Source organism: Erinaceus europaeus, chromosome 14 (assembly GCF_950295315.1).
Source record: "Erinaceus europaeus chromosome 14, mEriEur2.1, whole genome shotgun sequence".
In the NCBI taxonomy this organism is placed as follows: domain Eukaryota; kingdom Metazoa; phylum Chordata; class Mammalia; order Eulipotyphla; family Erinaceidae; genus Erinaceus; species Erinaceus europaeus.
Window position 1 is genome coordinate 66,246,514 of NC_080175.1, and position 27,831 is coordinate 66,274,344.

Here is a 27,831-nt window from a genome sequence, read left to right on the forward strand (position 1 = left end):
AAACTTTTTTTTTAACTGATAAGATTTACTGTGCATATTTTATAGAGAATTGGTCTACAAAGGTGTCTTTAATTTAATTTAATTTAAAGATGTCTTTAATTGTGGTGTTTTTTTTTTTAAATCGTGGTGTTTTTGATCTTTTTTTTTTCTTTTGTAGTCTTTAGGTGCCAGGTCGATTCTTTTATTCTGTAAAATGTCTCTTGGAATACTCAGCAGGGAAATGAGGAAGTTAACAGAATGGCTGGAACTTTGGTGTCCTAAAAAGCTCTGTTCATCCTTTGGTTAGTTCTTTTTTTTGGGGGGGAGGGGGGCAGTATTATGCTTCTTTGATACCTGTACATTTGCTTCTTTTTAGATTTTGTGTCGATTTTTGTCCTGTAAGAAGCCTGCCTACTCACTACCTACAAAACAGAGACACCCACCCACACACACACACACACACACACACACACACACACACACACACAACTCTTCATTTGAACTATTCCAGCCTTTAGGTTCATGATTAGTCAACAATTTGTTTGGCTATATATGTTAACTCTTTTTTCAGCCACCAGGTTCCAGACACCATGATGCCAACCAGACTTCCCTGGGCAGACGACCCCACCAATATGTCCTGGATCCCTTCCCCAGAGCTCCACCTCACTGGAAAAATAGAGTTGCAGGCTGGGAGTATAGATCGACCTGTCAATGCCCATGTTCAGTGGGGAAGCAATTACAAAGGCCAGACCTTCCACCTTCTGCAACCCATAATGACCCTGGGTCCATACTCCCAGAGGGTTAAAGAACAGGAAAGCTATCAGGGGAGGAGATGGGATACCAAGTTCTGGTGGTGGGAATTGTACCCCTTTTATCCTATGGTCTTGTCAGTGTTTCCATTTTATAAATTAAAAAAAGCAAATAAAATTTAAAAAAAGAAAGAAAGAAAGAAAGGAAGGAAGGAAGGAAGGAAGGAAGGAAGAAAAGTGGGCCCCGGTGTGACATAAGAAGGGTATAAAAGGTGGATGTGAGGGAGATCTGGCTGCGACATCTGTCACCCCATTGATCGCCAGGGTTGATTCAGCTGATCTGGCTGGCTAGGCGGGTGTCCTCTTCCTCCCTCACCGCTACATGTGCGTCCCTCCCGAAGCTACGCGCCTTCCCCGAATAGAGATGGACTGGTATACGAGTAGCTGCGCTCCCCTGCTCGAACCTCCAACCAAGCTCTCAAGAAGGGTATAAAAGGGAGGGGCTTGTAGAAGTCTTGGTCTTTTGGTCTTGGACTTTTGCCTTTTGAAACAGGTCCAGAGACCCCTGGAAACCTGTCCCCCAAGCTTTTAACTCTAGCTTTAATTATAACTTCACTTTTGCTTGGAACTAACTATCTCAGACACCAATAAAGAACAAATTTACAAACTGCACACTTGTAATGCATGTTCTCTTGAAATTTTTTTCCAGCAAAACTGTGTCAAACCCCAGAAGGGAATCATACCTACCCTAGAACCCTTCTTCAAACCCATTGAAAGACTCTAGCGAAATCTTTGGGAAAAATGAGACTCGGGCCAGGTGGTGGTGCACCTGATTAAGTGCACACATCACAGTGCACAAGGACCCAGGTTCAAACCCCTGCTCTCCACCTTCAGGGTGACAGCTTCACGAGTGGTCTTTCTTGTCTCTTTCCTTCTCTGTCTCCCCTTCCTCTTGAATTCTCACTGTCTCTATCCAATAAATAAAGAAAAATTTAAAATTTAAAATTAATTTTAAAAAAGATGAACATCTGTGTACATTTCAACTAGAACTTAGTTGAGGACATTTTCTTTACTTAAGGCAGTACTGGGAAGACACATGGGGCCTTTGGGTGTGTAATATTGTCAAGCCATCTCCATGGCCCAATTTTTATTATCCGTTTTGAAGAGAGGGACAGAAAGACAGAGGGACAGATGTGCCCAACACCAGAGCATTGTTGTTCTTATGATCTCTCACACTTGGCATTGAGAATTAGACTCAGGACCTCACACGCCAAAGGCCTGCACAACTACAGGTCCTGAGACAATATTTTAGTAAGGGAACTAAATCAATGTGCCAAAGACATGATATTCTTTTTATTATTATTATTATTATTATTATTATTTTATAGAAAGGAAAACCATAGGATAAGAGGGGTACAACTCCACACAATTCCCACCATCTGAACTCCACATCCCATCCCCTCCCCTGATACCTTTCCTAATTTTTATCCCTCTGGGAGTATGGATCCAGAATCATTATGGGGTGAGAAGGTGGAAGGTCTGGCTTCTGTAACTGCTGAACATGGGCATTGACAGGCCAATCCATACTTGATCTCTACAATTGTTGATCCAAGTTGAGGGCAAGGTCCTATGGGGGCCGCCCTATTCGAGTCCTGAGATTTCCAGACAGACATGATGCGTCTAAAGCTTAAATAAATCCCTCTCTCCATTGTTATTGTTCATCTATATGAGGAACAACACAATACACCCCTTTGTGAGCCCCCCATAGGACCTGGCCCTCAACTTGGATCAACAATGGTAGAGAACGTTCCATCCTCTGAAGGGAGAATGGACAACATACTCTATGCTATACCTGAGGAATATGGGTCGATATTGGGGCTGCTTGGAATGTTCCTACTTATGACCACAGAATGTGAGCTCAGATCTACAGGGATGCTGAGGTCACATAGGCTCCTAAGCTGAATAAGGGCCCCAGATCAAATCAAATAGATGGGGTTTACAGTCAACAATATTTATACCCTTTTCCCTTATTAGGGAGCTACTCTCTTCCCTGATCCAGCTTTCTGGTCCTTCTGTCAGCCATGATGTCATATCCCCAGACAATAATTAGGATCCACCTGCATATCAGATTTCAGGCTCAGGCAAAAAAAAAAAAAAAACTACTATAGCCACAGGCCCTTTGAAATATAACTAAAATATGCCTACTTGCTATCTACAAAATAGAGGACCCCCCAACTCTTTATCTGCACTATTCCAGCCTTTAGGTTCATGGTTGTTCAACAATTTGTTTGGCTTTGTATGTTATCTCTCTTTTCAACCTCCAGGTTCCAGATGTTAGCATGATGCCGACCAGACTTCCCTGGACAGACAACCCCACCAATGTGTTCTGGAGCTCCAATTCCCCAGAGTCCCACCCTGCTAGGGAAAGAGAGAGACAGGCTGAGAGAGAGAGACAGGCTGAGAGTATGGATCGATCAGTCAACACCCATGTTCAGTGGGGAAGCAATTACAGAAGCCAGACCTTCGACCTTCTGTATCCCACAATGGCCTTGGGTCCATACTTCCAGAGGGTTAAAGAATAGGAAAGCTATCAGGGGAGGGGATGGGATATGGAGATCTGATGGTGGAAACTGTGTGGAGCTGTACCCCTCTTATCCTATGGTTTTTTTCAATGCTTCTTTTTTATAAATAAAAAAAGAAAAAGAAAAAAAAACAAAAACAAAAAAAAAGGTTCTATGGGGGCCCACAAAGGGGTCTATTGTGTTGTTCCTGATAGAGATGACTGATAATATTGGGGAGAGGAATTTAATCAAGGTCTAGGCCCATCAAGACATGATATTCTGTATCTTTACTGTCTTTTAAGTTTTTTAAAGTCATGTTTTTGTTGAAGTCTTTGCAATGTCTTTAGTACCTGTTGATTCTGTGGGACTGAAACAATGTGATCACAAGGGATGTGCGGAGTGTGTGTGTGTGTGTGTGTGTGTGTGTGTGTTATAAGAAATACCTTCCAGAGAAGATAACTTAGGTTTAAAAGAAAAGCCTGTGTCGGGGCAGCCAATGGTTATGCAAATGACCTTTATGGCTTAGGCTCCAGTGTCTCAGCACCACCATAAACCAGAGCTGAACAGTGCTCTGGTTTCTCTCTGTGTATCTTTCTCTCTGCATATTTCTCTCTTGATAAAATAAAATTTAAAAGAAAGAAAGGAGAGGAAAAAAGAATGAGAAAGAAAAAAAGAAAGAAATAGTAATTAAGAAAGAAAGAAAGAAAGAAAGAAAGAAAGAAAGAAAGAAAGAAAGAAAGAGGAGAAAGGAAGGAAGGAAGGAAGGAAGGAAGGAAGGAAGGAAGGAAGGAAAGAAGGAGGGAGACCAATCCTGTGTGGCTGTGTGGCAGCCTGGAAGGTGGTGTGGTGTATAACGGATTAGGCTTTCAAGCAGGTGGTCCTGAGTTTGAGCCTGGCTATCACATGTGTTAGATGCTCTCTGGTTCTTTGTCCCTCTCTCTTTCTTGTAAATAGATAAATATTTTTTTAAAATCTAAAGAAAAGTCTCTCTGTGTGTTATCCTTTTTTAGGGGATATTTCCTTTGATTAGAGTGAAAATGATCCTTCTCCCAGTTCCAGAAAATGTAGAAATGGGTGGGGGGGGGGGGGTGCGGACAGTGAAGATTCTCAGGATGTTGGATTTTCTGCTTCTCCACCAGGGGTCAGTATTACTGTGATAAACGATACCTCAGCAGCCCTCACCCAGCAGATGACAACTTTTTATCAGATTTTGTCAAAGGATCTTCTCTGTTACTTCTAGAGCCCTGATCAGCTCTGGCTGATGGTGGTGCCAGCAACTGAAGCTGGGACTTCAGAGCCTCAGGCAAGAGAATCTGTTGTGCCACCAATGGTGCTATGTCCCCAGCCCCTAAAATTGATTTGTTAAAAGATATTTTGGGGGAAGGAGAGATAACATAATGGTTATGCAAAGAGACGCTCATGCCTGAGCCTCCAAAGTCCCAGGTTCACTACCATGAACCAGAGTTGAGCAGGGCTCTGGTAAAAATAATAATTAATGAGAGATATAGATACCAGAGCCCTACTCATGTGTGGTTTTTCATAGTGCTGGGAATTGTGCCTCTGAGGCTTCAGGTATACAAGTCTGGTGAGCTACCACTGTACTGTCTCCACATGCCCAAAATACATTTCAAGTGATTTTTTAAATTGTACTTTATGAGAGAGAGAGACTGAGCTGTAGAGGAGCTCCAACACATGTGGTTCTGAGGAGTCACAAGGGGGGTGGGGGAAGGGCTCACATTTGCAAGTCCTGCCCTCTACCCACTGAGAGCTGCTCCCCTCAACTTCTCACAACCACATTGGTTTTACATAACTGCTAATATCAATATGCCTTTTGTTAATTTAATTTTTCAAAACCTTTCATTTTCAAAAAGCATTTATTATTTGAGAGGAAAGACAGAAATAGAGGAAGGGAGAATATTGAGAGACACCTGTAGCCCTGCTCCACCACTCGTGAAGCTTCCCCTGCACCTGTAGGTGAGGACAAGGGGCTTGAACTCAGGTCCTCATGCTTTGTAACATGTGCTCTCAACTGGATGTGCCACTGTCTGGCCCCCTCAATACACATTTTAAGTCAATCTTCTGAAGGAAAGGCCACTTCTGCCAAGCTTTCTTGGAATTGCTCAGACTTCTTAAACTGGTTTTGGGAGTTAGACCTTCCCTGTTTATTTACAATGTAGGGAATTTCCTGTGTGGGAACTGTCTAGAGAGAAACCTGCAGGCCATATTGCATGTGGCCTGGGCACTGTGCTGCCCAGGAGGGTACCTTTAGCTGAGAATAAAAGTGAGCTGATTTAGGTTACTTAAAGACAGAGAACTTGGGGGTCGGGGTGGTGGCACACCTGGGTTAAGCACACACAGTAGGAAGTTCAATGATCCTGGTTCAAGTCTCTGACTCCCCAACTATAGGGAGATCACTTCACAAGCAGTGAAGCAGATCTGCAGGTGACTATCTTTCTCTTCCCCTCTTTATCTGCCCCTCCTCTCCCAATTTCTCTCTGTCCTATCCAATACAAATGGAAAAAAAAATGGCCACCAAGAGCAGTAGATTCATAGTGCAGGCACTAAACCCTAGTGATAACACTGGAGGCAAAGAGAGAGGGGGGAGAGAGAGAGAACTTAAGACAAGCTCCAAGAAATCATCTATGATTTTTAGTGGAATTTCCTAAAGCCAATACTGCCTGAGAATGAAGTAGCACCCTTCACAGATTCCACACCTCAGTGTCTGCAGACACCCACATTATTTGGAGATGGTGGGTTCGGCGGGACTGCTTGGGCCATGCTGTTCTTTCACCAGCACTCTCTGTATTGAAAGTGGATAGTTTAAAGCCTCCATTGGGATTCAAGGAAAGATGCCTGTCCTGATCCTGTTAAGCTGAATCTCTGCCATGCCCCCATTCCAGGGCTACTCACATCACTGCTGAAAATAGCAGAGTGTGCCAAGTGCAGTAATCTGTGTTAAACAACCTCACACTTCTCCTTCACAGGTTTTTTCATCAACAACTTTTTTAGATTTATTGTGTTGTTGACACCACTTTGTAATCTGCACACTGTAACTCAGTAGTAAGAGTAGCTAAGGAAGTATGAAATCCATCCACTTACAGAGTATTCCTGCAAGTAGAGGAATTCCTTTTCATATTAAGAAGTAGAAGAAGCACACGCCTTATCATTACAGTGAGGTCTGGCATCTTTTTATTTTTTTAATTTTTTCCCCTTTATTGGGGAATTAATGTTTTACATTTGACAGTAAATATAATAGTTTGTACGTGCATAACATTTCTCAGTTTTCCACATAACAATACCACCTCCCCTAGGTCCTTTGTCATCCTTTTCCAGCACCTGTATTCTCCCCCGAGCCCACCCCAGAGTTTTTTACTTTGGTGCAATATCTTTACTTTTTTTAATATATATTTATTCTTTATTTTATTTCAATGAGAGAGGGACAGAGAACAGACCACTGCTCACCTCTGGCTGATGGCAGTGCTAAGAGGTGAACCTGGACCTCAGAGTTTCGGGCATGAAAGTCTTTTGCAGAACTATTATGCTGTCTCCCCAGTCCCTCTTCGATTTTCCTGTAATGCCAAAGGATGTTAAGTTTCCCAAAGAAAAGACTCTTCTTGTGGCCTGGGAGGTGGTGCAGTGAATAAAGCTGTCAGACATCACCTATACCAGAATCATGCTCTGGTTATCTCTCATAAGGAAATGAATACATAAATTTTTTAGGGTCAGCAAAACAGCTCCCTTGGATAGTGTACTGCTTTGCAATATTGTGATCCCTGATTTGAGTGCAGCCCCAATCGCATTGAAGGAAGCTTTCACTATTTTTTTAAATTTTTATTATTTATTACTGTATAGAGACAGAGAGAGACTGAGAGGGGAGAGGGAGATAGAGAGGGAAAGAAAGATGCCTGCAGCTCTGATTCACCACTCGTGAAGCTTTCTTCCTGCAAGTGGGGACCCCAGGAACTTAAACCTGGATCCTTGCACACTGGAATATGTGTGCTTAACCAAGTGAGCCACCACTTGGCCCCCAAAGCTTGCTCTCTCTCTTTCTCTCTCTCTGCTTTTATCTTAAAAAAATAAGAAAGACGGGGGTCAGGCGGTAGCACAGTGGGTTAAGCACACATGGCGCAAAGCGCAAGGACTGGCTGAAGGTTCCGGAAACCATCACCCGTCTCCCCACCTGCAGGGGGAAAAGCTTTGCGAGTGGTGATGCAGTGCTGCAGGTGTCTCTCTGTCTCTTTCCCTCTCTATCTCCCCCTTCCCTCTCAATTTCTGGCTGTCTCAATCCAATAAATAAATAAAGATGATAAAAAATTAAAAAAAAAAAAAACATTTGCACATACCTCATTTTCCCTTAACAATTCCATTTCCCACTGCAGAACTACTGAAATAATCTTTGTTGGTGGAGTCAAAAGCTAGTAGCTTAAATTACTCTCAAGTTAAATTTTGAAAACCACTAACCTGTATTGATATGTGTCATTACCACATTCATTAACTTAGGAAGGAAAAAGAGACACAGAGGCATTTAAAAAAATAGTCAAGGGTGGACCTGGAGCAGTGGGTAAAATTATTGGACTCAAGCATCAGGTCTCAAGTTTGATCACATGTGCCAGCATGATGCTCTGCTTCTCTCTTTTCTCTCTCTCTCTCTTCCATTAATAAACAAGTAAAATCTTTTTATAAAAAAGATAAACCCACAGGAGAGGATATTTACATGTCACACATCATATAAATGACTAATAACCAAAATATATAAATAATTTAGTAAACTCAACAACAAAAATCAAGTGACACCATTTAAAAATGGGAAGAAGACATGGACAGAATATTCACCAAAGAAGAGATCCAGAGGGCTAACAGACATATGAAAACATGCTCAAAGTCACTGAAATGAAGACAGAGAAATGAAGATAGCAATGAGATACCACTTTACACCTGTGACAATGTCAGACATGAGAAACAACAGAAATGGGAGTCTGGCAGTAGCACAGCGGGTTAAACATACGTGGTGTGAAGCACAAGGACCTAAGTAAGGATCCCAGTTAGAGCCCGCAGCTCCCCACCTCCAGGGGAGTCCCTTCGCAGACGGTGAAGCAGGTCTACAGGAGTCTCTCTTTCTCTCCCCCTCTTTTTCTCCCCCTCTTCTGTCTAACAAAGATGACATAAATAATAACAACAATAATAACTACAACAATTTTTTTAAAAAAGGGCCACAGAAACAACCAGTCTTGGCAAGGATGTGGGGTAAAAGGAATACTTCCACATTGCTGGTGGGAATGCAAACTGATCCAACTCCTGTGGAAAACAGAAATTACTCAAAACACTAGAAAAAGACCTATTGTACGGCTCAGAGATTCCTCTTTTGGGGTTATATCAAAAGGAATCAAACACACCCATCCAAAAAGATCTAAGTGCACCTATGTTCACAGCAGCACAATTTGTAATAGCCAAAACCTGGAAGCAACCCACATGTTCATCAACAGATGAGTGGCTGAGAAAGTTGTGGTGTAGATACACAATGGAATACTACTTAGCTAGTAAGACATTATGAAATCTTGGGGGAGTCAGGACCAGCGTAAAGATCCCAGTTCGAGCCCCCGGGTTCCCACCTGTAGGGGAGTCATTTCACTGGCGCTAAAGCAGGTCAGCAGCTATCTTTCTCTCTCCTTCTCTGTCTTCCCCTCCTCTCTCCATTTCTCTCTGTCCTAACAACAACGACATCAATAACAACAACAATAACTACAACGACAATAAAAAACAAGGGCAACAAAAGGGAAAATAAATAAATAAATATTTTTTTAAAAAAAGAAATTATGAAATCTTTTCCTTATCTTTATCTTCGATGGAATTTGAAAGTATCATGTTAAGAGCGATAAGCCAAAAAAATAAATACCGGGTGATCTCACTTATAAGTGGTGCTTAAGAAGCAAGGCATGAAAAGAAAAAGAAAAAAAAAAAAACAGAGTGAAACTTGGACTGGATAAGATGTGTTGCACCAAAGCAAAGGACTCTGGGAAAGAGGGCAGGGAAGTGGGTCAGGTGTCTTTGGGGTCCTGGTGCAGGATGGGGGGGAATGAACCTAGGTTGAGGGTAAGAGTGTTTTACACACACCTATCACAGGGAGATGGGAAATTGTACCCAGGTGTCAGCAATTTCACTGTAAACCACTAACCTCCCCCCGCCCCACAATCCAATGGTTAGAAAATAGAAGAGGAACTTCCCAAGGCTTGCACCGTCCCAGTGCTATCACTCTGCAGACTCATAGTACACATGTCCCTGGTTAGGGACACCTGCCCACCCCCCCCACACACACTCCCTGGGGTATCTCTGCTCTCAAGGCTTAAGTCCCTTCTCTGCAGCCATGTTGCTCCACACAAGCAGCTTTCCCCTGCTGTCGTGTTCTATTTTTCCACATTCTACACCTCCTCCTTCCTAAACCTAAAGCATACATGCAGAACTGTGTGGGAGAGTCAACGGAATAGCTCAGTGGGGTAATGCGCTGCTCTACCAGATACATGACCCCACCTCACTGAAGCTTGGGTGCTAATGCCCTTCTCTTTCTCCTCTCTCTCTCTCTCTGTGTGTGTGTGTGTGTGTGTGTGTGTGTGTGTGTGTGTGTGTGTGTGTCTGTCTGTCTGTCTGTCTGTCTTTCATGAAAAGACGATATAGAGCTGTATCAGAAGTTTTCCAGCATGGTCTGAGCCCCAGAAAGGTCATCCCTTGTGCACTGCTTGATGGACACCCTCCAGACCCAGAAGCCCAGGATGCTGCCAAGCACTGGGTGATCCATTGGTGCCCATCCTCACAGGCCCCTTGGTGTCATCTGTCCAGTCACCACCCTGCAGCCCACCTGCCCTTCTCTGTTCTCAGTTCCCACTCCTCCCCTCCACTCAGCCCTGCGCTTAGCAGGCCCATTTCCCTGTCAGCAGCCAGTGGGCTCGGCATCCCCAGTCTGGCCACTGCCTCCCTGAGGACAAATTTCTTTTTATTTTATTTTATTTATTTATTTTCCCTTTTGTTGCCCTTGTTGTATTTTTATTGTTGTTGTTGTTATTGATGTCATCGCCACTAGATAGGACAGAGAGAAATGGAGAGAGGAAGGGAAGACAGAGAGGGGGATAGAAAGATACCTGCAGACCTGCTTCACCGCCTTTGAAGAGACTCCCCTGCTGGTGGGGATCCGGGGGCTCGAACCGGGATCCTTAGGCTGGTCCTTGCGCTTTGCACCACATGTGCTTAACCCGATGTGCTACCACCTGACTCCTGAGGACAAATTTCTTTTTTTATTATTTTATTTATTTATTTTTAAAAAGAGACATTAACAAAGCCATAGGATAGGAGAGGTACAACTCCACACAATTCCCACCACCAGATCTCTATATCACATGCCCTCCCCTGATAGCTTTCCTATTCTTTATCCCTCTGGGAGTATGGACCCAAGGTTATTGTGGGTTGCAGAAGGTGGAAGGTGTGGCTTCTGTAATTGCTTCCCCGCTGAACATGGACATTAACTGGTCAGTCCATACTCCCAGTCTGCCTCTCTCTTTCCCTAGTAGGGTGGGTCTCTGGGGAAGCGAGCTCTAGGACACACTGGTGGGGTCATCTGTCCAGAGAAGTCTGGTAGGCATCCTGCTGGCATCTGGAACCTGGTGGCTGAAAAGAGAGTTAACATACAAAGCCAAACACATTGTTGAACAATTATGGACCTAAAGGCTGGAATAGTGCAGATGAAGTGTTGGGGGGTACTCACTGCAGACTATTGTGTACTTTTGCTTTCAGGCATATATTTTGCCCTAGTTTATGGATATGTGTGAACATATGCTCTATCTCAGGGGACCTGGTCTATATCTAGGTTTTGGGACTTTGTTAGGAAGTGAACCACCTGGAATGGAATTAGGGAATACTATCAAAGGAAAGGTCTCACCCGAGTAATGAAGCTGAAGGGTTGCTGAGGACAAATTTCTATGCCCCTTCTCTGGGGGAGGGGGCTCACTCCCTCAGGGCCCCAGGTCTGGGCAGCTGCCTGGTCCCTGCCATAAGTCAGCATTAGGGTCATATGGTTTAAAAATGTATAAGTACTTATCTATTGGATAGACAGAGAAAAACTGAGAGGGGAGGAGGTGGGAGAGAAGAGAGTCAGAGAGAGACACCTGCAGATCTGCTTTACCATATGTGAAGCTCCCCCGCTCCCTGCAGGTAGGGAGCAGGGGCTCGAACCCAGGTCCTTGTGCATGGTGATATATGTGCTTAACTGGGTGCACCACCACCATAATTCTTTTTCTTTTCTTCTTTAAAATTTATTTATTTTTACATTACAGAATTACATGTCAACAGGGGTTTGGATCCACACCATTCCCACCAGCAGAGTTCTGAATCTTCGGTCTCCTACTGCAATCCACCACAGTTACCCTAAGGTTGTAGATATGGGCCGACCATCTTCCCTGCAACTATCTGTCCATATTTACACATAGTTGTTCCCTTTTTTTCTGATTCAATCCTTTCTTCCCCTCTAAGCCACTCATGACATCATTGCTACCTCCATATGTCCCTCTCCTTTTTTTTTCCCTGTCTCTCTGGGTGCTGATAAAGCTGGAGTTCAGAGTCCTCTTATCTTCATCCTATGACTTCTCCCCTGCTGGGAGTATGGATCAAGGTTGTTTTACAGGAGCAGAAGATAGGAGTTCTGGCTTCTGTAATTGCTTCTCCACTAAGCATGGGCCTTGACAGGTCAATCCATACCCCCAGCCTGTTTCTATCATTACCTAGCTCTGGAGATTCAAGGGTCCAGAACACATTGGTGAGGTCATCTGCCCCGAGAAGTTGGGATGGAGTCATGGTAGCATCTGTAACTTGGTGTCTGGAAGGTGGCAGGACATAAATTGAGACAAAATGGTTAATGAACAGGAACCAAAATATGTAGGACTAGAGCAGAGGAGATTAGGGATTTTGGGTAGAAGAAAGCTAGGAAAACCATTTTAGACATGTTCCTGGGGCACAAAACAATAGGAATTTTGCTTGAGTTTGTTAGCTAGCGTGAGGTTGGATGAGAATATTGTCTGAGAGAATGGTGTCACAGTAGAGGAAAAGGGCTAGAAAGTTGGATTAGGGGAGGGAGTAGCTCCCATTCTTGAAAAAAAAAATTCTGTGGCTAAAATTAACTATTTACCTCCTTCCACCTGCTCCAGGGCCTATATTTCACCAGAGCCTATGTCACCTCTAAGTCCCTATTGGTCTGGGCTTATCCTCATGGTCACAGCTGAGAACATTACAAGCTGAACTTATTTCAGGACCAGTCTTTTTCGAGTGGCAGGGCAGGACATCCCCAGCCTCCCTTCGGAGACTGGGGTTATCTGTACCATCATTGTTTTGTGGTGAGGACAAGGTCTTGGGAAGGCCCACAAGATGCCATTCCTTATGGAAGCAACCAGTGGCCACCACCATCATTCTTAACTGAATTCATTATACCTACATTTGGGACAGAGAATCTGTATTCATTAAAGTGTGGGTGCTAAAAGAGAAACATCTTGCACACAAGGTGGCCTGACAAGATCTTTAGAGATGCATATACATCTGTCAGCTCTGAGAGCCCAGGGCAGGAGTGGGGTGAGGTGGGGTGGGAGTGGCAGTTTTAGGGGCAATGGCTGGTCTGGATTTCAAGGCTTCGATGGCAGAATACTGAGCCCCCAAACCCCAGTTTTCTGGTTCTGACACCTGCACTGTACATACCAGAATGATAGTGCTCATGCTTGTCTCTCTTTTTCCCTCTCTCTGCCTCAAGTGAAACATTCTCTCATATATATATATATCCTTTTAAAAGGAAAGAAAGTGCATTTTTCTTTACAGAACTCAACCCATTTGAAACAGGGGAGAAAATGCTAGCGGATATGAGAGGAAGTGGGTGACAGAAGCCTGCCGGCTGTACCTGCCCACAAGAATATGCCCGCCTGATGACAACGACACTAATTATAGAAAATATAAGTTGAGTGGAAGAAGACAAATTATGTAAATTCATACCCATGGCATTTCCTTCCAGAGGATTCCAGAGTTTTGATTGTGGAAAATAAACCCAGAATTTTCCTGCTTGGGGAAGCAATTAGAAGGTGAAGGCAGAGTCCCTGTGGGCTCAATGAAACCTGGATCAGCCTCAGTGAAACCCTTTACTGACATATCTGTGAATGACAGAAGTACATAGTGTGGACTAGCTTGCTCGTTCATGTTAGATTTTTTTTTAATTTTGTTATATTTATTTATTTTCCCTTTTGTTGCCCTTGTTGTTTAACATTGTTGTGGTTATTGATGTCGTTGTTGTTGGATAAGACAGAGAGAAATGGAGAGAGGAGAGGAAGACAGAGAGGAGGACAGAAAGACAGATATCTGCAGACCTGTGAAGCGACTCCCATGCAGGTGGGGAGTGGGGGCTCAAACTGGGATCCTTGCACAGGCCCTTGCACTTTGCACCATGTGTGCTTAACCCACTGCGCCACCACCCAACTCCTTTTTTTTTTTTTACTTTTAAGAAGTTCCCTGCCTCAGAGTCTCAGTGTTAGCATAGAAATTCACAACTTTCTCTGCTCCATTTCAAGTCATTTTCTTGTTTTTTTTTCTTATTTAAATATTTAGGATGGGGGTACAGAACTTTGGGGTGAGTGTGGTATGTAATCCTATGATCTTGTAAGCCACTATTAACTACATTTAAAAAAAAAATCATTTGTAAAAAATAAGGGGCTGGGGGTCAGGAGGTGGCGCAGTGGGTTAAGCGCACGTGGTGCAAAGTGCAAGGACCTGCTTAAGAATCCCGGTTCAAGCCCCGCCTCCCCACCTGCAGGGGAGTCGCTTCACAGGCGGTGAAGCAGGTCTACAGGTGTCTATCTTTCTCTCCCCCTCTCTGTCTTTTCCTCCTCTCTCCATTTCTCTCTGTCCTATCCAACAATGAACAACATCAACAATGGTAATAATAATCACAAGGAGGCTACAACAATAAGGGCAACAAAAGGGGGGAAAATGGCCTCCAGGAGCCGTGGATTCATGGTGCAGGCACCGAGCCCAGCAATAACCCTGGAGGAAAACAAAATAATAATAATGGACTGGGCAGTGGTGCATCTGGTTGGATGTACACATTACTACTATACTCAAGGATTCAAGTTCAAGTCTCCAGTTCTTATTTGCAGTGGGGAAGCTTCCCAACTGGTGAAGCAGTGCTGCAAGTGTCTCTGTCTCTCTCCCTCTCTCTCTGTCTTTCTGTTCTCTTTCAGTTTCTCTTTTTTTAAAATAAAAAAAAAAAAGAAAGAAAAGGAAGACATGAAAATAGCTGCTCAGAGTGGTGGATTCCTCATGCAGGCATTCTTCTTCTTCTAGCGTTTGCCCTTCTTCCGTAGCCAGTCAACAGCAAAGCTGTCAGGAGCTGCTTGTTGCTGGCTTTGAAAGTGACTGGGATCCATGTGGATTCAGTCTGCTAGGAAGGATCGTCAGTTTCCCCAATGAATGGGTACTCACGGGATGCACCATGAGAAGGTCGATCCAATGCAACCCATGCAGGCATTAAACCCCAGTGATAGCCCTGATGACAAAAAATAAATGATAGATACTAAGATAGGTGCTAAATAAAACTGAACATTGTATAAAACTTTTATGAAAACAGTATAAACCTTAAAGACTGAGGTCTAGCAAACAACAAAGAATGGTAAATCCTGCCAGCTTTTAAAAGAAAGCATTTATTTGGTAGTTTTTTTTTAACTTGTTTGTTTTTGTTTTGTTTTGTGTTCAAAGATGGGTCATGGAGAGCACTTCCTCCCTAAGGCTGCTTATAGGGATCCTTACACATTTAAAAGCTGGATGAGGTCAGGTTTAGCAAATACAGTAACAAAAGCAAACGAAACTGATACTTAAAATTTCCCTTAGTGAAACATTACTCAACACTTTAATTTAACATGCTGTAATTTCAAATGAATCCTTTTCCCCCTCCTCAGACACATTGGAAACACAGCAGAATTGTTTCAGCCACCCACTCACAGAACAGGAGAGGCGGAAAAAAAAAAAGACTTGTGATACATTAGAAGGGTGAAAGGTCTCCCACTGAAGCCGTGATTTTCACAGAGAAGGTTTTCTTCTCACTCCCAGCCTCCTGGTACTTGACAGGGTGGGGGCAGCCCTCCTACACCAGGCTCAGAACACCATGGACAGCCAGGTGCCCAGTGTCCATTGTAGCCCTGAGTCCCAAGTGAGACTCTGAGCACGGCCCCTGCGCTGGAAAGGACCCAGGCCTTTTTCCATGTGCAAACCCTCCCTTGTTTTGGATCAAGATGGAAAGGCCTCTTGCAGACAAAGGGCAGCGTGGGGGAGCCTAGTCTATACCCAGCACTAGCCGGCACTTCCCTCCCTGTGCCTGGGGACAGAGGGACTAGCAGAAAAAGCGGCACTGCATTTAGCAGGAGGCCACCATGAAGCCTGTAGGCAAAACAGCCAGTGCATAAATCACAGTATCCACCAGCAAGGGCTGGAGCACCATAGGGCTCCCTCCTCATATCCTCTACCTTTTTCTTGTTACGATGCTGCGGATGCTGGATCCAGTGCTAAACCTCACATTTGCAAATGGGCACTATGCTGTAAGACAGCCCTTTGAGAGCGCTCGGGGAGAACAACCAATCGATCGATAGCAAGTTTAATTAATCGACTGCAGACTGAATTCACACAGAGAAGCCCGGACAGAAACACCAGCTAGGACCACCCCCTGTCGTGAGCAATGAATTAGAGCAAGGACTCACTCGGAGAGCATGTCGGGGTTAAGCAATAATTCTTTACTTATTTTAGGTGCCAGAGAAGGGTCACACAATTCACACAACACACAGTCAGCCCGATACCTCTCCTTACTAGGAGCTGTCTGCAGGTAAGGCTCACGAAGTGGTCACCATCCTCTGTGTTGCTGGACTGGAGGTCCTACGTCTGCTGGCACAACGAGACTAGCGAGGGTCTTTGGAAGCTGGGGAAGCGGTTACTTAGCCTAGCCCCATGTCTTTAGTAACGGTGAAGGTGCTTCATCCAGCTGGTTTCTGAACCTTTACTTATACTTAGCTTGCCTCTGGTTTCAAAGTTACATCTCCATTGGCCAATCAGAAGTCTTATCCTATGTATACATATATCTCTGTCTTTATCACACTATGCAGGAGCACTATGGTTACTATAGTTACTAGGGGTACATGTTCACAACACCCCCCACCCCACCCCCACGGACCATGGTGCAGCTGGAGAGTCAGAACGAGGATGTCTGGGTGGGTGAGTTGGTGAGTGGGAGAGAGAAGTTGTACTGCCTGCCCTCTCAGGGCCAGGAGGGGCCCTATGGCTGTGGTCTTTTCAGAGTTCCACACCTACTGAGCCAAAGTGGCCATGACTGGTGACAGCTTCCACAGGAAGGGATGGAGAGGCAGCAGGAGACCAGGCTATGTCTCTTTCTCTCTCTCTCTCTCTCTCTCTCTGTGTGTGTGTGTGTGTGTGTGTGTGTATGTGCACATATATGCTGTGTGTACCTCTCTGTGTGCATGCGTATCTGTGTGTATGAGTATGTTTCCCAGGGCTCTGCTCAGCTCTGGCTTAAGGAGGTATAGGGGATCGAACCTGGGACCTTTGGTGCTTCTGGCATGTAAGGTGTTTTTGCATGACACCCTGCTGTGTCCCCAACTGTGAGCAGAGCTCCCTGCTTCCACCACACAGGGGCCCTGACCTGTTTCTGAAGGGGGTGTTGGGTGCTCAGTGTGATGGGTGTGAGGCACCCTGAAGGACAAGTGCCCAGTGAGCTGTCCTCTCCCTCTCAGTGCTGACTTGGTGAGTGAAGTCCACAGAGCTATCCAGCCCCAGCTGCCTCATTCCAATCCATCCCGGGGTCAGCACAACTTTGGCCACTCTGGTAGGTGCACCCCTTCCGCACTAGGTAATAAACACTTGCTACAGGTGGGCCTGTCCTCAGCCACAAGCCCAATGGTGAAGAGTGTCTACAAACATGACATGGACTGTTTTATCAGTCACTTTGTACTCATCCTGGGCCACAATGCGAATGTTTGAGTGTTGTATTGGCTTAAATACGGTATCTTAAAATAAATCCCCACTCATTTCACTTTTTTAAATTGTGGATATGGAAGACTGAGAATTACATATGTAGGGGTTAGGCAGTGACTCACCTGGTTGAGTGCACATATTACCATGCACAAGGACCCAAATTCAAGCCCCTGGTCCCCACCTACAGGGGGAAAGCTTCAGGAGCAGTGGAGCAGAGCTGCAGGTGTCTCTCCTCAACTGTTTTTCTCTCCCTCTTTCTCTTTCACTCTCTTTACCTCTCTATTTCTCACCCTCTATTTAAAAAAGAGCCCACCAGAAGTGGTGGAACTACACAGGCACTGAGTCCCAGCAATCGCCACAAAAGCAAGATAGAGAATGAGGAGGAGGAGGAAAACATAATTATAGGCATATCTCACAGTTGTGGTTTACACTGTTTTCTCATGGGACCAGAACATAACTCTCAAATACCTTAGATCACATACTCCATTAGTTATGAGAAATACAAAGTTGGTAGAAGCCCCCCAAATATGTCAATTTTCTGTTTTTAAGTGTGCCTGGCATTAGAGACTGTCCAACACAGACATAACTTGTCTGGAAGGAAGTCCTGGTGACTCTTGTCCCTGCCAGTGGCATGTCCTGTGCAGACTGCTGCCTCAGAGCTGGGGCCTGAGAAGGCAAAGGGCCACTTCTCTGGAGGAGAGGGAACAGAGCTCAAAATTACAGCAAGGATTGCAACACCACACAGATTACACAAGTACAGACCAAGCACTGTAGATAAAAAACCATTATACATGTAACAAGGCTGACAGTGGCTCTGGGCACTTGCTGTGGAGTATTTCTGGGGCTGTGGGCTGGGGGGGAGAGGCAGAGTGAGAGACTGGCGGGGCGGGGGGGGGGTGCGCACCTGAACAATGAGAGACTGAAGTCTGCACAGGAAACCTCATCCACAGAGAACTCTGCTCACACCCAAGCTTTGTCTTCAGCAGAAACCTGTAGAAATGTGACAAACCTGAATGTAGAAACCTGAATCAGAAACCAGTAGAAATGTGACAAACTTTTAATTTAAAAAAAAAAGATTTATTTACAGAGAGTATGTATCTATGGCCGTACCACCCCGAACACATCTGATTTCAACAGAGAGAGAGAAACTGAGTGTCACTCTGGCATGAGGTACCTCATACCGGAGAGTCCAGCCCTCTTTATCCACTGCACTACTTTCTAACCCACTGTAAGTTTTTAAATTTGCATAGCTACATTGCTAAAAGTGTCAGACAATTGGAAATAAAAATCCACAGTCCTATCTCCACAATACCATTCTTCACTCTAGGAATATCCACCTTCACCTATTTTTAGCTGTTGTTTTTTATATTTCCTTCTTCCTCTTTTCTTTCTGTAGGCCAGAGGCCTCTCACCTATGCTGTTTCATTGCTCCATTTCAGTTTCAGTTAGACAAAGAAACAAAGACACAGAGAGGGAGAGACACCACAGCACTGGACCCTCTCCTGGTGCTCTAACATCCCTCATGTGGTGCCAGGGCCTGCACTCTACCTAGTGAGCTACCTCTCCAGCCCTGCCTTAATATCTCTTTCCCTTTTATAACAAGATTTTTAGAATTTATTTTTAAAGTGATTAAGGGAGAAAAATACAGAAAGAGAATAAGAGAGACTACAGCCCTGCTCAGCTCTGGCTGATGGTGGTGCTGGGGATTGAACTTGGGACCTCAGAGCTTCAGGCAGGAGAGTCTTTTACAGAACAATTATGCTGTCTGTCTCCCTAGCCCCATATTTCTTTTTATTTTTTAAGTGTTCTTTATTTGTGAGAAAGAAAGATACACACACATACACACACGGGGAGAGGGGGGAGATGGAGAGAGACATCTAGAGCATCTTTCTGCAGTGCTAGGGTTCGAACTGGTAACCTCCGGCTTGCAAGTTGGGTGTTCTACCAGATAATCAACTCCCAGGCCACTTTGTATTCTCATTAACATTATTAACCAGAACTCTACTTAGTTCTCGATTCTGGTGGTACTGGGGGTTGTACCTGAGATCTCAGAGCCTTAGGTAGGGAAGTCTTTATGCAAAACCACTATGCTGTCTCCTTAGCTCCCACCTTCTTATTTTTAAATAAGGCATTCTTTCTGCTTTCTGATATTACAGGACTTTTTGTATCTTATATAGTGTCTAAGAGCCTCTTACTATGGAAGATAAATGTTCAACTCACACACACACACACACACACACACACACACACACACTCCTTTCTCTTCTCAGCATAAGTATATCCCAGTTTTCGTTGTGAATATTAACATAACTATATGATCCAGGCAATATATTGTGCTTTTCCTTTCCTGAATAACTTCACCCCCCCACCCCAAAGTTAATAAGTAGCTTAGAATGCTTTTGCTTAGTCTTCTAGTTAATTATTTATCACTCATTCATCTTTGAGCTTTCTCACTGCATAATGAGACTCTCACTTAGTTCTATGCTGAGGGACATGTGTCCTTCCTCTGTCTTTCCCAAGAACTCACACTCATCTGGTCAGGAACAAGTCTGTCACAGAGCTTCCCCTTTGCCATCATCCCCATGTCCTTTTGTCCTGGCCTGACATTAAGGCTGTTCTGGTGCATGTGTGGCTACTGCACTCATCTACTTCCCTTTTTATGAGAGTCCTGGAAGGGGCAGTGATTTTATTTTCCAGAAGGGCTGCTTATTTTGTCATAGAAAGAAGACATTACTGCTTTTTTATTTTATTTTTATTTTTATTTATAAAATGACAAGACCAAAGATGAGAGGGGTACACTTCCACACAGTTCCCACCACCAGAACTCAGTATCCCATTCCCTCCTTTGATCACTTTCTTATTCTTTATCCTTCTGGGAGTGTGGACCCAGGATCACTATGAGGTGCAGAAGGTGGCTGGCTTCTGTAATTGCTTCCCCACTGAACATGGGTGTTGGCAAGTCGATCCATACTCCCAGAAAGAAAATGCTTCCAACTAATGAATGAGATGGGGTAGGTGATATGGTAATATCTAATGAGATAATGGATCAATAATCATTGATAATTACCAAAACCATGTGCTGAGAATCAGTGAGGAGCTTTAGCATAGATGGATTATGCTAGTGCTACCTGAATCTTAAGACAGCAGATGAACTTTGTGTAAACAGGAAAGGCATTGCATCATCAGTGGGATTTTCTTGTCCCACAGATGGCACAGGGGGAAAGCTTCACAAGTGGTGAACTGGGCTGGAGGTGTCTCTCTGTCTCTCTTCCTCTCTATTTATCCCATCCCTCTAGCTTTCTGTCTCTATCCAATAATAAATAAATAAAAATATTTTTAAAAAGAAAAATACACTAAAATGGCCCCTTTCCCTTTCTCTCTCTCTCTCTCCTCTCTCTCTCCTCTCTCTCTCTCTCCTCTCTCTCTCTCCCTCTCTCTCTCTCTTTCTTTCTCTCCAGTTTATATAAGAATGCCAGACATCATTCCGGCACATGTGGTGGTGGGGATTGAACTCAAGATCTCTTACTGGTGAGTAAAAAGCCTCACCTACTTCACCATGTCCCAGAAGTTTGGATGGCTGTTATGGTACTTTGCACAGAGGAGCAGTGGTCTGTAACTGTAACAATCAGCAGCAGGGGGTGTGCTGGCTGCAGTAATAGGATGGCCGTGGGCAGTGTAGCAAAGGCCCAGCTTGGTGGGCAGCAGAAAGCCCACTCTCTGCTCTCTAAATGCCCCCAGGCTCTCCTACCATAAGTGCTCCCCTTCTTGCCCACCAACTCCCACCAGCTGCCCAGCACACTGAAGCCCCAGTGGGGGTTAGCACTAAAGATTGGATACTCAGTCTAGGCCAGTGGCAGATGCTCTCTTTTTTTCTTTTCTTTTCTTTTCTTTTCTTTCTTTCTTCCTTCTTTTTTTTTTGTAGAGACAGGCAGAGAGAGAAAGATACAAGGTCACAGCTCAAAAGTTTCCTTCAATGAGGTAGGGACCAGGTTTGAACCTGGGTCTTGCAAATAGCTAAGCAGTCCACTATCCAAGTGAGCTATTTGGCTGGGATAATAAACCTTCAAAACCTCATTTGAGCACCGAGCTTCACAGGCAAGTGAGCCGCCGCTGGGAGTCCTGCCACAGCTGCTGAGCTGAAGAGGGTGTGCACTGTCTGCTGAGGTGGATGCTGACATGGGGCAGAAACCAGGTGCTTCGGACTCACAAACTTTATGGTTTTATTTTGTTTGTTATTTTGAAGGGACACAGATAGGAGGGAAGACAGAGAGAGAGAGACAGAGATACCTGCAGCCCCACTCACAGAGCCTCCCCCCTACAGGTGGGGCTGGGCCTTGACCCCTGCTGCCCCCGTCTTACAGCTGCTCAGAGGATCTGGCTGACACCTGGCAGGGACTTGAGGCCCCCAGTGGACCAGTCAGCCTCACATCTGTGACCCCCTTCACCACTTGTGCCAGAGAACCAGCCATCCACTGACTCTGGTGTACAGGAGGTTGCAGAATCAGGCAGCCCAGGCCCTAGTGGTCACCAGTGAAACCCAAAACTGCCTTTTCCCCTTACAAAGACATCTATAAACATTGCTCCCCAGTCTCCTTGCAAACACATACCCCAACTCTTCCCAGTCAGACCCTGCCCCCCAAATAACATACCACATAAGGTGCCCGGGTTGGCACCCGGCCCATGGCAAAGAAGGCACACTAACTGGTACAACATAGAACAGGACCCAGGGCCACTGTCCTCTTCAAGGTGTCAAAACTCCTTTCCCTTGCAGCTTGCCCTGCTCACACTCCCTCCTGCACCCCAACACCCAACTCCCCAGAGTCCAGTCCTCTCTGGCTGAGTCCTGGCTCAGAGACCAGGAAGGTAAGGGGAGTCCTCACATGCCTCACATGCTGAGGCAGGGCTGTAGGGTCTGTCTAGGGCCTCACCCCCAGCCTCCTAAAGATGCTACCTGTGGGAGGACTCAGTATCAGTACCCAGGAGGCCTTGAAGAAACCCAGACATGGAGGCGGGCAAGCTGGGCCCTCCCTGGAGACCTGCCCAGGACTGGCTCCAGCTGCTGGAGGTCATCTGGTCACTGTGTCAGGACATGCGTTCCTGGACCAGACAGACCTGTCTGGCTCTGTGCTGACTCCAGGGCCCGGAGTGGTTGGGATCCCTCCGCTTCCTGGGAGCTGGAGGTAGGTGGTGTCTGGATCCAGGAGAGAAGTGGGGTCTTGGGTGGTGATGGAGCTAAGGTACTGGGCTCTTATGGGAAGGCAGGTGTGAAGGGGCGGGGGATGGGGGAGAAAGGGCAGTCCTTGGACGGAGACCCACAGCCTAAATCCTTGAGAATTCTGGAAGAGAAATAAGGGGGATAGATGCCTGTGTGGGAAGGAAAAGGGGGTGCAGGAGTGGCATTGGGGGGCTGGGACCTCCCTAGGTACCCCGAGTTGGGTGCCAGAGCTGGTTCCAAGGATCCTGGAGGAGACACGGGTTGGCCTCTGGGTGGGGAGTGGAAAGAGGGGTCAGCTGGCCTCGGCCTGGGCATCCCCAGAAATGTCAGTAGTGCAGTGTCCCCGGATGCCCCAAGGCCCAGCCAAGCACCTGCAGCTGCACCCTGATGTCACCGGACCCGCTCACCGGCCATGTTGCCTGCCAGTCAGTCCCATCCTCCAATCTGCTCTCGTTGTCTGCGGAGGCCCCTCCCAAATGCAGCTGGTTGTGGGGTTAAGTTTCCTTCTCATTGCGGGGTCAGTGTTGAGCGGGCTACTTGGGTTGGGGTCCCAGAACCCAGGGAAAAGTGTAGGGCCCTGGCTTCTCGTGTGGAATTTTCCACTTCTGTAAAATAAATCGAATAAATCTTTTATAAAGCCAGGGAGACAGCATGATGGTTTTGCAAATAGCTTTTTCTGCCTGAAGCTTTGAGGTCACAGGTTCAGTCCCTAGCACCACCATCAGCCAGAGCTGAGCAAGGCTCTAGTAACATCATCATCATCATCATCATCATCATCATCATAATTACAACCTTTTATAGTATCATGCCCATGGACAAACACCCCACCCCACCCCCCAGGAAAAGCCAGGTGACAGGGGACCAATGTGGAGTGACATTGTGGCCTCCAGGCTTCTCACAGGCTCCAGGAAATCCCCACAGCTCAGGAAGAAGCAACCTAAGTTGTGCCCTGAATTGTACAGGGGAGAGAGGTTCCCCTGCAGAGGCCTGGGGAACCCCCATCACCAGAGAGGGAGGAAGGGCCTCTGCTCTCCAGACTGCAGGATGCTCTGAGTGCATCTGGGGAGCAGGTGGCTGTCCAGTGGGATGGGATTAGGAATTCCGGGGCCCCTGGGTGCAGGCAGGATCCTGCCTGCCCCCAATGGGAGGTGAGGTGACAAGAGGTCAGCAGCTGTGCTAGTGGTCCCCGCAGAGGATCCTGAACTCTGGGTGGTTTGGAAGCAAGGTCTGTGAGGAACAGAATGGCCTTTTCAGAAAACTATTGTTTCCAGGGCTGGGGAGGCTGGAATATCCCCTCTTGATCTTGGGTCAACTTCTTTACGCATCTGGCATCCTTGGGGAGGACTCATGGAAGAGATGATCTTTTTACACATAAGTAGAAATGTATACAGATCAAAACCTTTCTTTTAAAGGAAAGAAATAGGGGGCAGGCACTGGTGTACCTGGTTAAGTGCACACATTACATCTTGCAAGGACCTGTGTTCTAACCCCTGGTCCCCACCTCCAAGGGGAAAGCTTCATGAGTGGCTACAGGTGCTTCTCTCTCTCTTTTTCCCTATCTCTCCCTCACTTCTCAATTTTCTCTCTCTCTCTATGTAATAAATAAATACTTTTTTTAAAGACATAAAGAATACAATTTGAGATGGAGAAGCAAAAGAATTCCAACTCTAACTGAGGTGATCAGTGGCAGGAAAGAACCAAGAACACAAACTCAAATGTTGGTAAATAAAGACCAATTTAAGAAAGACTGTTATAGGGCTCAACAGTGATGCAAAAGACTTTCATGCCTGAGGCTCTGAGGTCCCAGGTTCAATACCTAACACTACCATAAGCCAGATCTAAGTAGTGTTCTGATCCCCCCCAACTTTCTCTCTCCCTTTTTCTATCTATCTTCACTCTGTATCCCTCAAATTAAAAATAAAATATTTTAATTGATTTAGAATACTGTGGTATATCTTGTAAGTCAGACACAACACTCATTGTAAATAAAAAACAAAATAGTGGTCTGGAGGTGGTGCAGTGGATAAAGCACTGGACTCTCAATCAAGAGGTCCCAAGTTCAATCCCCAGCAGCACATGTACCAGAGTGGTGTCTGGTTCTTTCTCTCTCTCCTCTTATCTTTCTCATAACTACTAAATAAAATCTTAAAAAACAAAATATAGCACATAGACAAATAGGAAGCATTATGCAGTAAGCAAGACCATCATAGAGAACCATCTCCACAAAGTGTCAAGGAAAAACAAACAGGAAGAGAATCAACAAGAACATAAAACAAACTCAAAACAGAAGTAAGTATGGCTACAAGTAAACTGCATGCATCAATCATCACCCTAAATGTGAACAGCTTAAATTCACCAATCAAATGAATTAGAGTACTGAATGGATTAAAATGTGGCAGCCATTTAGTCTGTGTCTCCAGGAAACACAAACCTGAAGCAAAGTCTTTCTTTTAGAGGAAAGAAATAATGCAAAGCTTTGTTGTCATCTGGCATTCCTGTCCCTTCCCATCCTAAAAAAAAAAATTCAAGCATGAGACTCCCTGTGGATGGGAGTTGGCTCGGGATGAAGCCCACGCTTTGCAGTCCTGAGGACTTGAGTTAGATTCCGCAGGAGTGGGATTGAAGGTCATGAGGTGAGTCCATTTCTGGAGTTCTGATGAATCTCCAGACTGATGACATCTTGTGCAACTCAGGCATCCAAGTTTGACATCCTCGAGGAAACACTCACGAAAGATATGTCTCTGATATCTGATTACTGTAAAAAATGGCGACTAATCCCTAGCACTGCAAAAACGGTATCATCTGTTTTCCATCTACACTATGCCTCGGCCTTGCGTGAGCTTAATGTGCAGCTTGGCGATACGAGAATCCGGCATGAAGCCCAGCCAGTCTATCTTGGCGTTACTCTCAATCGCACTCTGTCATTTCACGAACATCTCATAAAAACTGCAGCAAAGGTGGGCGCGAGGAATAACATCATTGCAAGACTGACCAGCTCCTCATGGGGCGCGAGCGCTTCCACACTACGATCATCATCTCTGGCATTATGCTATTCCACTGCAGAATACTGTGCCCCAGTATGGTTCCGTAGCCCCCATGTCCACTTGGTCGATTCCAAATTATATTCCTCCATGAGGATAATTTCTGGAACCATCCGTTCCACCCCGGTTCCATGGCTGCCAGTTCTTAGCAACATCGCCCCGCCAGATATTCGTAGGGATACGGCATCATCTAAGTTCATTTCCCACGTCTACGCTCGACCGGACCTGCCAATATACGCGGATATCTTCGCCCACCCTGTCCAACGCTTGACATCTCGTCACCCAATCTGGTCCCCTACGCCTACACTGAACTTCCCTGTTCCAGTCTCTTGGAAACAGAGTTGGCAGTCAGCAGAGGTAAAGAACAAACACCTCATTACAGACCCCTGCAAGCGTCAACCCGGCTTTGACCTAGCACGTTATGATTGGGCCCTCCTCAATCGCTATCGAACAGGCCATGGCCGGTGCGCCGCTATGTTCCATCGCTGGGGAGCCAGAGACGACCCGAACTGCCCCTGCGGCTACAGACAGACTATGACCCACATAGTCAATGACTGCCACCTCTCCAGATTCAAAGGAGGTCTCGAAACTTTACGTCAGGCTCAACCTGATGCTGTTGACTGGCTACGGAAGAAGGGCAAACGCTAGAAGAAGACTGTTTTCCACAAGGGTTGGACCATTTTAGGTTCCTACCAGCAGTGTGGGAGAGTTCCTTTCCCCCCACAGCCTCTGCAACAGTTGGCATTTGTCTTTTCCAATGTATGACACACTGTCCATGTGAACTAGTTCACACTGCTCAGATCTGGCTGATAGTGGTACTGGGGATTGAACCTGTGACCTCAGAGCCTCAGAGCCTCAGGCAGGAGAGTCTTTCTTCCTTTATTTCTTTATTGGAGAATTAATGATTTACAGTCAGCAGTAAAATAAAATCCAGTAGATTGTACATATGTAACATTTAGGAGAGTTTTTTTCTTTTCTTTCTTTCTTTTTTATTTATTTATTTTTTTTGCAGAGCTGTTGTGTCATATCCCCAGCCCTGGCCCAATGCTTATGGGAGATCCCCCACTGCACTTGCACTTGAGCTCCAATCTCAGCTTGGAAGTCTAGCTGTCCTCCAGCCTGTGGAGAGGTACAGCACCAGATAGGAGAGTCTGCTCACCCACCAGACTGAAAAAAAAAAAAAAAAAAGAGACAGAGAGAGATAAGCACAGCTGTCTAGCAGCTGAGGGCTTTCTGGCTCTAGTGACAGATTTCCTTATAGTCCTCAGCCTCTAAGTGACATAAAATAAATGGAGCAGAGATATCCAGTCATTAACCAAGTTATCTGATTAAACTCCATGGACACACTGAAAGGAAACAGCAATAGAGGCTATTACCCCCCTTAGTTTTAAATGTGTCTCAGTATGAATACCTTGAAAGTCCCTTAGGATTTACAAGGCGGACATGCCCTTACACTTGACTGCAAAGGAATGTACAAATGACTGGTCAACCAGAATTTCCAGTTTCTCTTTCTCTTACTACCAAGTGGTTCCCTCTTCTCCTCCCTTGTCTTGGGGGTGAAATGAAAAACTGCAGGTGGGAGAGAAAAATCAGACCAGGTGTTGAGTCAATACACAGCTGGATGGAGTCTTAAAAATTCAGTTCTGAGCTAGGGAACTGAGAGAAGCACCACTGATCACAATTCTTAGTATTTGTAAGACAGAAGCAAAACATATGAGACTGAACAGAAAGTTCTCCCCTGTGTCCTCATAAACAGAACACTCTAAGGTTCTGAACTAGTGACAGGTGGCTCTTAGAAAATCTGTTATAGGGGGAGCCGGGCAGTGGTGCAGCTGGTTAAGCACACATGACGCAAAGCCCAAGGACCGGCGTAAAGATCCGGGTTCAAGCCCCCAGCTCCCCACCTGCAGAGGGTTCCCTTCACAGGCAGTAAAGCAGGTCTGCAGGTGTCTATCTACACCCCCATCTTCCCCTCTTCTCTCGATTTCTCTCTGTCCTATCCAACAACAACAATTATAACAACAACAACAATAAACAACAAGGGTAACAAAAAGGAGAAAAAGAAAATCTCTTATAGGGTTAAGGTGGTGGCACACACAGTTGAGCATATCTGTCACCATGAGCAAGGACTCAGGTTCAAGCCCCTGGTCCCTACCTGCAGGGAGGAAAGCTTCACAAGCTATGAAGCAGTGCTGCAAGTGTCTCTCTTTCTCTCTCCCCTTCCTTCCTGGTTTCTCTCT

The 27,831-nt window shown here is 45.4% G+C and overlaps 1 long non-coding RNA gene across 1 annotated transcript in view; it reads right to left on the minus strand.

The window, feature by feature from the left end:
• Positions 1-10,599: 10,599 nt before the first annotated feature.
• LOC132532668 (uncharacterized) overlaps positions 10,600-27,831 on the minus strand; it is a 29,513-nt gene continuing 12,281 nt past the window's right edge. The window contains exons 2-4 of the long non-coding RNA XR_009544572.1: positions 18,240-18,325; positions 12,052-12,146; positions 10,600-10,942 (exon numbers count right to left, since the gene is read on the minus strand). This is a non-coding gene — a long non-coding RNA (uncharacterized LOC132532668). The remainder of the gene's footprint in view (positions 10,943-12,051; positions 12,147-18,239; positions 18,326-27,831) is intronic.